This window comes from Chiloscyllium plagiosum, chromosome 15, assembly GCF_004010195.1.
Source record: "Chiloscyllium plagiosum isolate BGI_BamShark_2017 chromosome 15, ASM401019v2, whole genome shotgun sequence".
NCBI classification, from domain to species: Eukaryota; Metazoa; Chordata; class Chondrichthyes; order Orectolobiformes; family Hemiscylliidae; genus Chiloscyllium; species Chiloscyllium plagiosum.
In genome coordinates this window covers 36,357,799-36,374,538 of record NC_057724.1, presented here as the reverse complement: position 1 = coordinate 36,374,538, position 16,740 = coordinate 36,357,799, and the positions used below count along the sequence as shown (strand labels likewise).

The 16,740-nt window shown below is 39.1% G+C and overlaps 1 protein-coding gene across 2 annotated transcripts in view; it reads left to right on the top strand.

The window, feature by feature from the left end:
* mid2 (midline 2) overlaps positions 1 to 16,740 on the top strand; it is a 244,722-nt gene that overhangs the window by 29,467 nt on the left and 198,515 nt on the right. The gene's annotated exons all lie outside the window — the stretch shown is intronic.

Here is a 16,740-nt window from a genome sequence, read left to right as displayed (position 1 = left end):
AATTGCGGAAAGCACTCCATTATATGGATTTCTACATTGTAGAATGTTAGCTGGAAATGGAGAGGTAATGAACTAGTGGCCAAGTTTACATAACTATCTATTCATTGTGCTTCCTGTCTTTCTGCAAAACAATTCAAGTACTTAAATTTCTGCCCTTCCAAGGGTAGAAGAAAAAAACAGGAATAACAGTAACCTTTTCAACTAGGTGCAAGTACACATGTTTCTCCAATCTGGGTCAATTGGATGTGAGAAGCCCAAACTCCCCTTTAATTTTATTGGTAATGTTTAATATGGCAGCAGGTTCACTTCAGCATTTTTATGGGGTTACAACCTTCAGTTTCTGAAAAGATTAGTTTACTGCAGTTGAGCCTGCAGTGTAAAAGTACAAAAAGGAGGGATTTTCACTAACCATGCCTGTTGTTGTTAACCTAATACAGACAGGTGTCACAGAACAATAACCAGCCCACCATTTTATTCTGTCGTACAGGAGCACTTCTAAAAGGGTGAGCAGTATGAAAAAATATAACATGAATTATAGAAAAATTTTTTCTACAAGCACCACTTCCCATAGTCATGCACAAATTGTGGCATGTTATTGGGTCAGGAGTCCTAAATTACTCAGTCTTCCCTCCTATGAATTGATAATGTGGATGGGTCCAATTGACTTGAGCTTGTTTGTTCTAAGTCAGTTGTTAATTGTTGACCAGTGGTCTGTGCTAAAGTCTAATTGTACAGCTGAGGAAAGGAAAAGGCTTGGTTGTCATGGCTCCACGATGCACTTCTGATTATTAAAGCCATGGCAGATGTGAACAGCCACTGCCAGTACCTTGTTTGAACACCCTTCAGAGGAAGAGGGGGGGGGAGAGAACCAATTCCACCCCACCCCTCTCAAAAGAAACCAGGCAAAATTGAATGATTCATTCTCCACTATTTGTAGTCTACTGCCATAGTGTCTACGGACTGAGGAGTGGACATTACTGTAAACTGGGCTCTAAACTAGAGTTTGGCAAAGTGTGTAAGGCTTCAAACATGAAGAACTGTTCATAGTTGTTTTAGAACAGCACAGCATTACAGGTTGGGAAAGCAAAATAAGGAAAATGTTACAGATCAAATTCAAAGTAGATGTGCAGTATGACCGTCAAGAGAAATCAAGCTATAAAAGCAATTTAAATCTGGATCACAGACTGAGGATATTATGAAGCCAGAAGTAAAGTGTCAAAGAGGTAGATTAGAGTTTAGTAAACCTTGCAGCTGCAAAAAAGTGAGATCCTTTAAGGATTAAAGGCAGGAAGTATTAGTGAAACCGGAGTGGGAATCATCTAGGGAAAAGCCATGTGAAGAGAAACCTGCCTGAAGACTAGAATTTCCAATGTTTCAACTGATGCCAGATGATCCTTCACTTTCTGACCCCTTTTTCAGGGGTTGATACAACTAGTTGGCTGGCTTGGCCATGTCAGATGGCAGTTTGAGTCAGCCAGATTGTGTGGGTCTGGAACCACATGTAGACTTGGTCAGGAAGGACAGTACTCTTTTCCTTCCTGAAGGACAACTTTTAAAGACTATGACCAGCAGCAATACAAGTACATTGTCTGAATTGCACTACAGATTAAAGATCTTGGTAAGAAACCCTCAAGGCTTTCCAAAAAACCTATTGGCAGAATAGCCTTTTGTCATGTGCGGTGAAAAGTTTGCAATGTTGCCTCTCTTGACACCTTCATAGGTACAGACACCTCACATGGGAAGAGGTTAAACTGTCATAGTTAAGATTGTCCAGAATGATGATGGAAAATAACCAAGCACTTTAAGTTCCAGTCTCCCTCCAACATAAATCTGTGCCAACTGGCCCCAGAACACAAGGGCATGTTACCTTCACATCCTGGCCAGGACTTGCTCTGCCACTCTGAATCTGGGCTCTGGCCACAGCTCGTCTCCCTTAGCAGTTGAGTTCAGGTGGGGAAGAAAAAACTAAAAAGGAACCAGCAAACAGGTCCTTTGGCCTTCAATGTTGTACTGAACGTGATGCCAAATTAAACAAAATCCTTCTGCAGCAATTGGTTCATATCCCTCCGTTCCTTACACATTTATTGTGCTTATCTAGAAGTCCCTTTAAATGCCATTATCATGTGGGGGTGGCAGAAGAGGAGTCTGACCTCAACCCTATCAAGTGTCCCCTCATCCTTCACTTGAGAAAATAACAACCCAAGTTTTATTTAGCTTTCTAATGCCTTTTAATCTAGGCAGATTCTGGTAAACCTATTCTGCACCCTCAAGCTTCCAGCCTGTGACAACCAGAATTGAACACAATACGGAGTGTGGCCAAATGTAAGTCTTATAAGCTTCACCTTGTCTTCTGCCTAGCCACTCTTATGGAGCTAGGGTCTTTGTACCCCAAGATTCCTCTGCAAATCAATGCTGTACAAAGTCTTGCCATTAAGAGTTAATATCTGCACTCAAAGTGCAGCACCTCACACTTGCCCAGATTAAACTCCATCTGCTATTTCTCAGACCATATCTGCAACTGATCTATAACCTTTGGCACTATCCATAACTCCACTGACCTTTATCATCTGCAAACCAACTAACCAACCCATCTACATTTTCATCCAAGTCATTTGTATCTATCAAACAGCATTCAGCCTGAAAAGCACCCTTCCACCACTAATGTCTATTGGCTAGCCAATTCTGAATCCATGTAGCCATGTTTTATGTGCATCTTAATCTTTTTTGAGCCTACCATGAGGAATCTTTTTGAAAGCCTTACTACAGTCTGTTGACAACCTATGCTCTACCTGTATCACCTTCATTGCCTCCAAGTCAATCTAGTTAGTAAGATATGATGGGCCCTGCATAGGCGATGCTGACTTTCCCTAATTAGGCCATGCTTTTCAAAATGTGCATAAATCCTATCCCTAAATTCTCTCCAGTAGATCCCTAACACCAATGTAAGCCTACATTGTTATAAAGATGTGGACGTACTATATGTTAAGAATTAAAAGCAACAGAACTACCTGACAGAATCTAGTGTTTTGAAAAGAAATCTAATGTTACCTTTGGTCAAACAACTCGATTAGGCAAAAGGGATTTTATCTCTCCACCCTGGAGGCTCCGTGCCTCCATTCCTGATTAAGGGTTTTTGCCTAAAATGTCTTTTTTTTTTTTTTTTTCCCTGCTCCTCAGATGCTGCCTGACCTGCTGTGCTTTTCCAGCACCACTCTATCTAGAAACAAGTTGATTAGCTCGTTGTCTAGAAATGGTTATAACTAATTCACATTAGACCAGTTTACATTATACCTCTATGCCAAACTCCAATCCAGTTTTCAATTTAGTATATTGACAATCTTAAGCCAACGACACAATCTGATGCTTTGGGTGTATAAGACTAGGGAAAATTTGAGCAGTTGAGTAGAACTGCCACATCCCAGCCTGTAAAAAGACTGCCTGAAAATAGCTCTGTTAAAAGTACCTTTATGGATCAGTAACCTGTGAAGCAGGAATCCCCAAGACCGGAATTCGGAAAACAAATGCTGCCTGGTTTTGAGAAGCTTTGATTTGAGTACTTTATTGGGAATTTTATCAGACTAGTATTATAGAAGGGAAGGTAAAAGATAGAGAAAGTAATTATAAATAGTTGTAAGTTAATTATTTCTAAATTATAACAAAGTTGGTAACTTAATAGTTCTTGGCCTATCAAATTGTCAGATTACTGCATAGGATCTTGTGTTGCTGGTTCTTAAATTAAGCAAGAGCATTAACCCTGTGTAATAACTTTCAGGATTGTTCCCATTTCCCTTGAACAGGAACAATATTAGCTACTCACCAGTACTCTGACATCTCCAGTGACTAGTGAGGATATACATCTTTAGTCGAGGTCCCAGCAATCTTGTCTCGCCTTTCTTAACCTGAGATACCATCGGACCCTGGGGACTTAACACTTTAATATTCTTTGAGAGCCGACACTTCTAGTTGATCTCGATGCCCTAGCATATTAGCTCCACATTAACGTCATTATCCTCCATATCCTCCTTCTGTGTGAACACTGACACAAAGTACTCATTTAGGAATTAATTGAATTAAACTTTGTTTTTAAAAACAAAGAACAGCCTGTGGATAATTCCCTAGGGATATCTTGATTCATGGTAGAACCCCAAACAATGCAGAATCCATTGAAATCAGCTATATTGACACAAATATCTCATACTCCCAGCAAGATGGGAACCTGTTACTCTGTGCTGGTTTGGCCACTTTTTTTTCCATTGCCATTGAAAGTTTAGAGTTTAAGTTTGGCCTTTACATTAAGTCAAGTTTGCTCAATGAGCAGTAGAGCTGATTTTAGGTAACTGGCTTTCAAATGACCTCCCTCTCGTGCTCTATTTTAAAGATTTAATTCTCAAGTGGCTCAGAACAGACACATTTGTGCTGAATAATTCATTTTCTTGTCTCCCCACAAAGAATACTCCCTCATGACAGGTCCTAAAGTACAAAGCAAACCTCAATAGCATCTCAAAAGGAGGGAAAACTGCTTGTTTCACTAATTATACAATTGCTAAGGGAGAATGAGCACATGCTCAATCATAAACAATGCTTTCTTCATTGCAAGAGACTCTTCTAGTTAGACCAGTAGGTAACTTAAGGATGTTGTGAAACTTGCCAGGATTGAGCTATAGAGAGGAGCTGAATAGGCTGGGGCTGTTTTTTTTTTCCCACTGGAGTGTCAGAGGCTGACAGGTCACCTTTAGAGGTTTATAAAATCATGGGGCATGGATAGAATAAATAGATATGGTCCTTTGCCTGTGCTGGGTGGAGTCCAGAACAGAGGGCATAGATTTAGGGTGAGGAGCAAGATAATGAGTTATGGGGCACTGTTTTATGCCAAGTGTGGTGTCAGAGGAAGTGGAGACTGGTACAATTACAGCATTTAAGTCATCTGGATGGGTATATGAATAGGAAGAGTTTATAGGGATATGAGGGACTTTTGCCCAAAACATCGATTTTCTTGCTCCTTGGATGCTGCCTGACCTGCTGTGCATTTCCGGTACCACTCTAATCTAAACTGTGTTCATATCCCTGCAAGGTAAAAACAAGGACTCTAAATCCTATAAATCTCAATACTTGGGAGCAGCACACTTTCAATTGGGAGTGCAAACTTAGTTTAGCTGTACCTACAAAAATGCTGACCGTGGTGGAGGGATGAAGAGTTTTCAGCATCCACTGACCTAGCTTTAAATTATTTGCTGATCTAGACAGTCAGTAGGAATGTGAAACTCTAGAAGTTTAGACTAGGTTTAGCTGCCATTAAAACATTTTACAAATGACCATCAGGACTTGACTGAAATTCCTTTCTTCTGTGCACTTAAAGCTAATCTGAGCTGGAATAGTGTTAGGTATCCTGTTTGACCTCAGTTCTCTCAATTATAACAATTGCTTGCATACCTATTTGTCAAACTTAATTGTTCATACAAATTCTGAACTATTAGATTTACTTTGTTTGAAACATTGTCCATATAGCAGGAAAAATACTGGCCTAATCTCTGGAACTTCAGTGCAATGACATTGTTCTGGGTCTGAAGCTTCATTACAGGACTAAGGGTGGCAAATGTCCTTCTATTAGGACTTCAGTGAATTAGATTTTTAACTACAATTGACTGATTTTAGAGCTGAAAAACATTTTGCTGGAAAAGCCCAAGAGGTCAGGTGGCATCAAAGGAGCAGGAGAATCGACATTTCAGGCATAAGCTTATGCCTTGAAACGTTGATTCTCCTGCTCCTTTGCTGCCTAACCTGCTGCGCTCTTCCAGCAACACATTTTTCAGCTCTGATCTCCAGCATCTGCAGTCCTTACTTTCTCCTGACTGATTTTAGAGTCAACATTAGCCTGTCTTTTTTAATTATTGATTTTTATCAAATAATAAAAATTGATAAATTGCTGCCACTGTGGAATTTAAACTGGTGTCTCCAGGACATTTTAGCCTGGGTGTGGCTTACTGTTCCACTGACATTTATGCCATTGCCTCCCCTGATCTGTCAGTTAGTTTTTTTACAGTGCACTTCTACAAGCATATCAACTGGTGAAGATCTAACTTAATAGTTTAAATACCATATTAACGAGACTCCCAGTGAACATCTCCAATGATCCTAGCCGTGTTTGGAAGTCAGCTAAGAGCAAATATCATTCTCGACTTAAGTTGCTATTATTAAATCTCACCTGGAAGATGGCCTTTATTCTTAAACAGTTTTGTCCTGGTGTGGTGTCCCTACCCCAAAATTGACTGGTTCAAAGTCCACCTGCTCTCTAGGTGGGTGAAAACATCTGAACAGTTGATTTAAGAAAATAGGTTAAATAAAGTAAATCTTTTTTAGTAATAGTCAACCAGATAAGCTTCAGTAAGCTAGAGTAGATATCTGGTTGCAACAGATCAAAAAATTGTTCTAAATGCATCCACTAGGACTCTAAGCTCATATGTGCTTTGTTGTCAAAGAATGTAACCCTTCAAAGCAAGCAAGTTGTAATTTCACAAGTGTCACAACAAGTCATGCTGGTCCTATAGTCTCTAATACGTGTATTGAGATTGACTGGCCAGTCAAAGTTCCTGACCATTGCTTGCTGCCTGCTCATGTTTCCTTATCACATTTTGATCATCATGACTTCTACTTCCAGGAGCTGAGAGGCTAAAGAAAAATCAAGGATTTCAAACAACTGTAACTAATAAAAGCATGTAATACTAGCTTCATGAGAACTCTTGTTAGACTATATCAAACTATTCACTACAGCAAGCATACCTGTTTTCCCAATATTTATAGAAGCCTTAGATAAATCTCATGGCATCAGTTGTTATCCACCAACATCCAAAATGAAAATAGACTGCATGCTATTAGTGTATGAACTGTCCTCCGAGGCAGAGTAGACAATAACAAAATAAGATAAAACCAACAAAGACAGAGCTAAATGATAAAAAGACAAGATATACAAAGACAGAGTCTCATAATGGCAGATCAGAGGAAGAGAGCAATGCATATTTCTCAACTTGCACTTCTGACTTAGTATAACAGAAGACTAGAAACCTGCTTAATATTGTGATGTAGATCTCTAACAATAGATGCACATCAACACAAAGATGTTCAATGACATGGAGTTGAGAGCTTTACCATAATAAAGGGAGATCACCGACATTGAGTCAAGCTGACAGCAAGAGATATACCAACAGAAAGAGAATGGCACCCCTAATTTGATAGGGGAAGATGCACAATATATAGAGATGCAGGAAAAAAAGGAATAAACACTATTAGAGAGCATAGGAAATGCATCTCAGAGAGACATTTCAATGAAGAAAGAGCTATGCTTTAAGAAAGGGAGAGATCCATCAGCAGAGATACTGAGAGGGAGATAAAGAAAAACTCCCATGAGGAGAAAACTACACACTTAAATAGAGATAAGTACATTCATAGACTCTCCTAGAGAGATGGAGTCATGGGCACCAGCACAGATTTTTTTTATAGTAAATCTAGAGGGTATAGTAATAATATGTTAGAACTTGCTGATTGATTATGTCACTGTGTCCATTTTATTCTCCTGAGTGATCACACCTTTAGCCTCCCTGTTAGTTTTTAAAAACCTCTTAAATATTACTTTTCCATTTAACTTTCCACAAATTAAGTGTGAGAACTAGCTATTAGCTTAAGTATATACTTATATTTTTGTATTCTCTGAAATGATATTCAAATACATCCAGGTACAGGACCAGCAAAGTTTTTTATCTTTTGAGTTTTGAAATGAGACTTGCATTGTTTATATGGTGAATAATAAAAGCACAAATGAAAAACATTGTGTCTATCTGTTTCAGAGTTAACTAATAGCACATTTGTAGTTTAGTTGGAAATTTCCATCTTTGGTATTTATTGGAGAACACTGGGAAATGAGAATGATCTCCAACCATTATATCTGATGAGAATTTTATGTAGGCTCATTGGAAGAGTTTCAAAGCCCTTATTTGTTGAGTTCCAGTTATCTATCACTGGTCCTTGTCTTCATAAATCTCTACTTTTGTCATGTAGCAAATGAACATTAAAAGAATATTCCAGAATTCTGGAAAATGAAAGGGAATTAAATAATAATCCTCCTAAATTTAGCGAGCACTTTCTTTTAAGGCTAAGTGTCTGAAAGGTGAATCTTGTGATATTTAATAGATATTAAAGATAAAGCTAGAGTGGTCAGCAAAATGTATCATTTAATCAGTCTCACTTTCTTCTTTCTCAAATCACTTAATACACTATTGGATAACCTCTTTCTGAAAACAAGTACCTATATGGAGAAAAGCTGTAAGTTCATTTCATAACTAGAGAAGTGATGCAGTCAAACTTAATTTAGCTCCAGGTGTGCAATTTTTATGAAAATAAAACTGCTTTTAAACAAAATTTATGCACTTGATTGTTGGAAAAACCCATCAGGTTCGCAAATTTTGAAGAAGGAAACTGCTGCCCTTACCTAAAGAGGCAGCACAGTGGCTCAGTGTTGCCTCACAGCTCCAGGGATCTGGGTTCAATTCCACCCTCAGGCAACTGTCTGTGTGGTATTTGCACATTCTGCCCGTGCCTGCGTGGGTTTCCTCTGGGTGGTCCGGTTTCCTCCCACAGTCTAAAGTTGAGCAGGTTAGGTGGTTTGACCATGCTAATTTGTCTGTAGGACAAATGATGTGTAGGTTAGCCATGGGGAATGAAGGGTTACTGGTATAGGGTAGGGGATTGGAATGAGGTGGTGTGCTGTTAAGGGTCGGTGTGGACTTGGTGGGCTAAATGGCCATGTGTGACCCCAGATCCACAGCAATGTTGTTGACTCAACTGCCCTCTTGGAAATTAGTTACAGGCAAATGCTGGCTGAGCCAGTGATGCTCTCATCCTATGAATGAAAAAAAACTTTTTTTCACTAATCTGCAGATACCATAGATAAAATGCATCTATGGGTTCCCTTGATGCTGAACCTCAGTTCCCAAATTGAAATAATTGACAAAATATTTGAATACTGTATTCAATTCTGATTTCTCTGCTATAGGACAGATGTTAAATTTGAAAGGGTTCAGAAAAGAATATACAAGGATGTTGCTGGGTTTGGAAGGTTTGAGTTAGTCATAGAGATGTACAGCATGGAAACACTCTTTTGGTCCAACTTGTCCATGCCAACCAGATACTCCAACCTAATCTAGTCCCATTTGCCAGCACTTGGCCCATATCCCTCTTAACCTTTCCTATTCATATACCCATTCAGATGCCTTTTAAATAATGATTTTATCAGCCTCCCACTTCCTCTGGCAGCTTATTCCATACACACACCACCTTCTGTGTGGAAAAAGATGCCCCTCTCATATCTTTCCCCTCTCACCCTAAACCTATGCCCTCTAGTTCCGGGCTCTCCTGCTCCATAGAAAAGACTTTGCCTATTTATCTTATCTATGCCCCTAATGATTTAACAAACCTCTGAGAATCCTCCCCAGCCTTCGATGCTCCAGAGAAAACAGCCCCGGCCTATAGGGAGAGGCTGAATAGTCTGGGATATTTGTTCCCTTGACTGTCCTAGGCTGTGGGATGACCTTATCAAATCAGGAGGGGCAAGAATAGGGTGTATAGTCGAGGGTGTTCCCCAGGGTAGGTGAGCTCAAAACTAGAGGGCATAGGTTTTAAGGTCAGAGGGGAAAGATTTAAAAAGAACCTGAGGGATCACTTTTTTTCACACAAAGGTTGGTGTGTTTATGGAACAAACTTCCAGAGGAAGTGGTGGATGTGGGTACATGTACAACATTGAAAAGGCATCTGTAGGAGTACATGAATAGGAAGGCTTTAGAAGATATGGACCAAATGTTGGCAAATGGATTAGGTCAGTTCAGGATATCTTGTCAGCACGGACAAGTTGAACTGAAAAAGGCTGTTTCCATGCTAGAGGACCCTGACTGTAACTACTTCAAAGTCATATTTTGTGATTTTAGTGTCGTCAGCTATTGGTCCTACTGGATGTATATTTGCTTACTCAGCTAGGGCTTTAGCATTTCTGTTTCAAGTCATTCTGTATTATAAGAATTCTCCAGGATATCAGATCTTGTGTTCTTCTTAGCCTATCTCTGTTATAAAACCTTTTTTATGGCAGTTGTATTTCACCTGGCATTTCATCTTGATATGCATATTTAGTTTTCTTCCTGGTAAAGCAATTTTACATTTTTGGCAGAATCTAAATGCTCCTGTATACCCTTTTTAAAAGCTTTCAATTCTGCAGTGATCAATCCACTTTTTAATCTCTTCTTAGACATGTAAATTAGTGCTATTTCCTCCGACTCAAATGTTTACAGCACAGAAGGAATCTGTTTGACCTACTGTTCAGCTGGTCAACAAAGATCAGATAGTACTAATCCTATTTTCCAGCTCATGGCCCATAGTCTGAACATGTGGGAATGGAAATGATTATTTTCAATATCGCACAAGTATTACAAGAGTTTCTGACTTCATCATTTGAAACAATGAGTTCCAGATGCCTACTACCAACTGAGTTGGGGAATGGGTGGAATTCCCCTCCACGCTCATCTTCTACCTGTTACTGTAATCCAATGGTCCCTCTACTAATGGAAGTGTTTTTCCATGTCCACCCTATCTATGTCACTCATAATCTGCCCCCCTCAACCTTTTCTGCTCCAAGCAAAATAATCCAAGACCGTACAAACATTCTTCATAGCTCAGACTTACCCAGCCAGGTGACATCTCAGTAAATCACCTTTGAACCCTCTCTTTTGCAGTCACATCCTGTTCATAATGTGGACACCAGAACTGCATGTGGTACTCCAATTATAGATCCTACTCTTGCATTCTGTGTCTCAACTAATGAAGGCAGGTGTCATAGTGTCTTAACAACCTTATCTGTCAACCGTGCTACATTTTTCAGGAATGTGTGGATATACACAAAAATCTCTCTGATTTTCAGTATTTTCCAGGTCCTACCATTTAGTGTCATCTCTTGCCTTTTTTGCCCTTTTCAAGTGCATTGCCTCACCTTTTCCACATTCAATTCCATTTGTTGTTGTTCTGTTCATCTGTCTGTTGACATTCTCCCTGCAATTTACAGCTATCCTTATTGGTTGGGTGGTAAATAATTTTGTCATTCACAAACTTCTTAATCATACCTTCTACATTTAAGTCCAAATCATAAAGTTCTGCAGTACAGAAGGAGGCTATTCAACCCATCATGTACTAGCTCCTAAAAGAGCTACCCAACTCATTCCACTCTCCAGCCTTATCTCTGTAACCCTCTATCTTTATCCCTTTCAAATGTGTATCCTGCTCTTGTTTGAAACCTCATATGGAATCTGCCTCCTCCACTCTCCCAGGCAATGCATTCCAAATCCTAACAACTGAGTAAAGAAGTTTCTCCTCATCTCACTCCTCATTCTCTTGCTGACAATCTTTTCCTGACATGCTAATGAGGAAACAATATCCTTCTTTACCATGTCAAAATTATTCATATTCTTAAATATCACTAAGTTTGCCTTTACTGTTCTCTGGTTCCAGGAGAAGATGACCAATATCTCTAGTCTTTTCTTGTACCTAAAATCCCCCATTCCTGATATCATCCTAGTAAATCTCCTTTTCACTGTCTCCAGGGTTTTAGAATCCTTCCTTGAATATGTTACCCAGAACCCAACCCACAAGTGGGCTGAACAATGTTTTGTAGAGGTGTGGTATAACTTCCGTGCTTTTATACTCTGTCTTTATTTATAAACCTAAGGGGTTTATAAGCTTTCTTAACAACTGTTTCAACTTTTGGCCACCTTCAGAGAATCATGCCTGTGAAGCCCGAGTTCCTTCTGCTCCAGTACTCCCTCAAAGTTGTTTCATTGAACCTGTATTGTCTCTGTGTTCCTTCTAACAAAATGCATCACCTTACGTTTCAGTGCACGGAAATGTATCTGCCAGATAAAAACTGAAATGTGAATGCTGGAATTATCAGAAATAAAACCAGAAATTTCTGGAAAAGTTCAACAGATATGGCAGTATCTGGAGAGAAAGCAGTTGGCGTTTCAGGTTGAGTGGCCCTTCCTCAAAATTGCTAGATGTCTGCCCATTTGGCCAACTTGTTAATGTCTCTGTGACGTCGCTCAGTGTCATCCTCCGTTGCTAATTTTCCTAGCCTAGTATCATCTGCAAATTTAGATATTTTACCCTCAACACTTTTCTCTTCAAATCTTTTTATATACATCAAAAAACACAAGGGTGCCAGTACTGATCCCTGGGATGCACCGCTTTCTACTTGTCTCCAATTTGAGAAGTACCCATCTATACCTAACCTCTTTCTATCTTGTAGCCAACTTCTAATCCAGGCTGCCAAGGACCTATTGGTCCCAAACATCTCTAATTTGCTAACCAACATGCCAAATGGCACTAAATCAAATGTTTTCTGAAAATCAAACTGTACAATAGTTGCAGTATGACCCTCATCCATTGCTTTGTCACTTGGTCAAAGAACTCAATTAAATTTGTGACCTCCCTTGGACAAAGCCATGTTAATAATATAATGTAATCAGAACGTAACAGTTTATATTTTTTGTTTTACAAGTATTTAAGCTGGGAATATAGCAATGCTTATAAAACTGCCAATTCTTCATTACAGCAATGCTGTATTGCTGTCTATAATGAATATTTTCCCATTGAAATATATGGAACACCTCCTATCCATACATGACTGTCAGAGCATTCTTTCTACTATCTTTTAAATCAATGGTAACTAGATTAAATAACCCCTGGTGGGGTCTTGTGAGAAAAAGTCAAAAGGTCAATGGAAGTGCTGTATGTTGACATTTCTGGTCTCCACTGAAGTTCGAGCCTTGAATCCAAATATTATTGGCTTTTTTTTGCAACGGGGATGCAGAAGCATCTTCTTGTGTAGTGGTGATAGTATTTGTTTTTTTTAATATTGTATTAAGTCCGACTTATCTCCCTGCATATTTTTTGAGTTTAAAATTCTTGCCATATGACTAGCCAATTGTTGTCTACATCCTCTTTCTTCAGCTCCTACAAGTTTGCTGTGACCTGACGTATGGTATGAAGGAGTTCATGTACTGGATCAACCAAGTACACTTTTTTTCTTTTAGTCTCTTGGGTCTTCCAATCCAGAAATAGCCACAATACTTTGAGTTCAGCTTGATTTCCTGGTTTTGAAGGCTTTAAATATCATCACCATTGATCCAGGATTGAAACCAATGATTCATTGCCGATTTATAAATGTGCCAATAGAAGCAAGAGAAATTTGGAAAGACAACTTTGTCTTTTAATATAATTGCCAGGTTGTCCAGCTGGCAGTCTGCTTAGGTACCTTTTTGTATTACATGAATTCTCAATGTGTCAGTAACTATTACCCTCTGGAATACTTTCACAATTAGCATCTTTACAGACAATACAAACAATGCAAGAATATATAACAAACTATACCTTTCTGTGTAATCAAGTGGATATAAATCATGATTAAAACTGCCAATCTGAAAGGTTGCTGCTGAATGGCAAGATAGGAAGGAGGATATTTACTGAAGCATAAGACTGTGGATGCTGGGAATCTGAAAGACATAAGTGCTGACAGAATTCAGGCCAGGAAGCACCTGCAAAGAGTAAACATTTCAGGTGGATTACCTTCAGAACAAAAGGGATAATGAATATTCTGACCCTTCTATCAGAAGTGCAGGGTTGCAGATAAAGAACAAGAGAAGGTCTGAGGTGTTTCTCAGGACAGATTAACTAACAAAAGATTTGGTCATGCACAAGTTGTGTAAGTTTCTTTTTCTTAAATGGATTCTGCATTACTTTGTCAAACCAAACTCTCTCAATTGAGCAATAGGCAAACATTTGAAGTGGAGTTAAGGTAGATGGGATGTGCTGAAGGCATTTGGTATGCTTGCCTGTGCACTGAGTATAGGAATTTGGACATCATCTTATGGCTGTATAAGACATTGAGGTCATTTTTGGAAAACTGTATTCCATTGTGGTCTCCTTGCTAAAGGGAGGTTGTTGTTAAAATTGAGATAATGCAAAAAGGGGTGACCTTGAGGGGCATGGAAAGAGTGAAAAGTCATGGTCTTTTTCCTAGAGTGGGAGAGACCTAAACTAGAGGGCATAGGTTTAAAGTGAAAGGGGAAAGATTTTAAAAAGGACCTGAGAGGTAACATTTCACACTAGTGATCAGTGTATGGAATGAGGTGCCAGAGGAGGTGGTGGAGATAAGTACAATTACAACATTTAAAATGCATCTGGATAGGTGAATGAATAGGAAGGGTTCAGAAGGATATGGGCAAAAGGCTGGAAAATGGGATTAGGTCAGGTTAGGATATCTGATTGGCATAGACGTGTTGACCCGAAGTATCTGTTTCCATGCTGTATGATTCTTATCATTTCAAATATAGCTGAAAAGCTATTTCCTACCTCCTTTCAGTAAGAAACATTGTAGTATTCTCACACTCGGAAACCAGGTGACAGCTGCAACAATCTTTGTAAACATTTTTTTTCACACTCCCTTATGTAAACTCATTTTCTGGCAGAGTGTGAGATGTATTTAATCATTGCACAATAATACAACTGGCAGGCAATTAATGCCAAGGCTAGAAGACATCAAAGAGTTTTATTTTCATTTGCCACTCTGCAGGATTCACTGGGTTGGCGCATTTTTTTGGTATATGTTGGTTTCTCTCCAACAATACCACCTCCTGTCATCTCTTTTTTTTCAAAAAGCCAGACTATGGTAGAAAGATGTCTCTGAAATTCGGATTTATTTTCATATTTAGAGGTATGCATCATTTGCTGATTTTCCTTGGTCTCAATCTATCCGTAGTTATACACATTGAATTAGGTTCAGACACTGGAACTTCTGAATGTTTTAAATAGTGTTTATAATAGGGAATTCTGATTTGTTCTATAGGGATATTGGTTTTGTTTGTGTTCAGACCATTTGTATGAGTAAACAACATTGACTGTAAAGTATAAAACCGATTGTACTGTGATCTAGTTAAGACGGCAATAATTCTTGTGCCTGTCTTTTGAATTAATGTTGTCTGTTAATACTTTAGTTCAAACCTCCCCATTCCATTAGGAAATTAAGAAAGGTCACAATGTGTTTATGATTGCATTTACCTCTGGTACATTCGAAACTTCTAATGAGAAGAAGTGTTACAAATGAACTGTGGTATGTCATCTTAAAAAGCTAGAAAAATCTTTCTGGCTCCATAAATCATCATGTTTGATTCCCTAATAGCAGTGGTATTTATATAATGAGGGTGGCAATGGCTGGAGATGGGAATAAAGTAAAGCATCATGTACATGTAATGAATCTTAGTGATGCATCTCAGAGCTAACACTGTTTATTATTACAACTGGATCCAGAATCTCTATGGTAAATAGCATTAGAAGTTTGGAAAAATGCAAATTTACTGAGTGGAGCTTGAACTTCTGGATAAACATCTGTTGCCTTGTAAAATGAATCAGCTATGTGTTTACAGCTTCCTTTCAATAAACAATGGTCAATCTGTCTAAATACCACAAACAAACTCTTAGATTTTTAAAATTTTACTAGATGATATCTGACATTTAGTTTTCAAGTTCACATTTTGTTCTGAAAGCTAAAGTGGTTTAATGTTAATACTTGCACTTTAGACAAACGTTTAAAATTCCATGTGGGAGGTGTTTTGACACTCCAGAATGGATGTCCTAAATGTTCTGTTAATTGAACTCATTTATTTTCTGTCAGTTCTCCATTTGCAAAGGATTTAGTTGAGCACCAAAAAGGAAGGCTTCAAGGGAATCTTGGGGACCAGATATATCTACGGAGGCTCTAGTTCCTAGTGTGACAAGTGCATGTCTGACTTAGATCATGTGGCCCTGATCATGAGTGAGCGCCAATTCTGGAAGAGTTAGAGTAATGTGTGGCGAGATTGAACTGCAGAGAGGGGGGACAGCAGCAAGTGGAGGGGTGGGCTACTCATTGACCTAGTGGTGGGAAGGGAGGAATGTTGCTTCTGGTCGACAGATTAAAACCAATCATCTTGCTGATTCAGCCTTTCTCTCCTCTTTTATCTACTTCTTTATCCCCTAAGGTCTGGGAAACCCCGACAATGAGTTTAAAATTAGTTAAAAGGAGAGCAGATTATTTTGGTCCTGTGGATTAGGTAATAAAGTGCTTGACAATAAGAGGTATCCTAATTTCCAATCTCAGCAATGTGTGTGGCTTAAAATTTACCTAGTAATGTCTAGATTGCTTGAGGAATTGATCAGAAACATGTGCAAAAGAAAAGAAATGGCTACTGATCAAAGCTTTCTTGGAGTGGGCATGTACTTAAGTGTTGCTGCCTCTCTAGTCCATTCCAATGAACAGGCAAATTGTAGGGATTTATTGAGAAAATTATGCACAAGTGATCCAATTAGTTATCGCTCCTTCAGTCCCCCATACTGAATGTGGAAGTGGGCAGATCTGAGGTCCAGCTCAGGTTTGAATTTTAATCTCTTGCACACAATATTGTGTGCAGCATGGTGGCACGGTGGTTAGCACTGCTGCCTCACAGCGCCAGAGACCCGGGTTCAATTCCCGCCTCAGGCGACTGGCTGTGTGGAGTTTGCACATTCTCCCCGTGTCTGCGTGGGTTTCCTCCGGTGCTTCAGTTTCCTCCCACAATCCAAAAATGTGCAGGTCAGGTGAATTGGCCATGCTAAATGTCCGTAATGTTGGGTGAAGGGGTA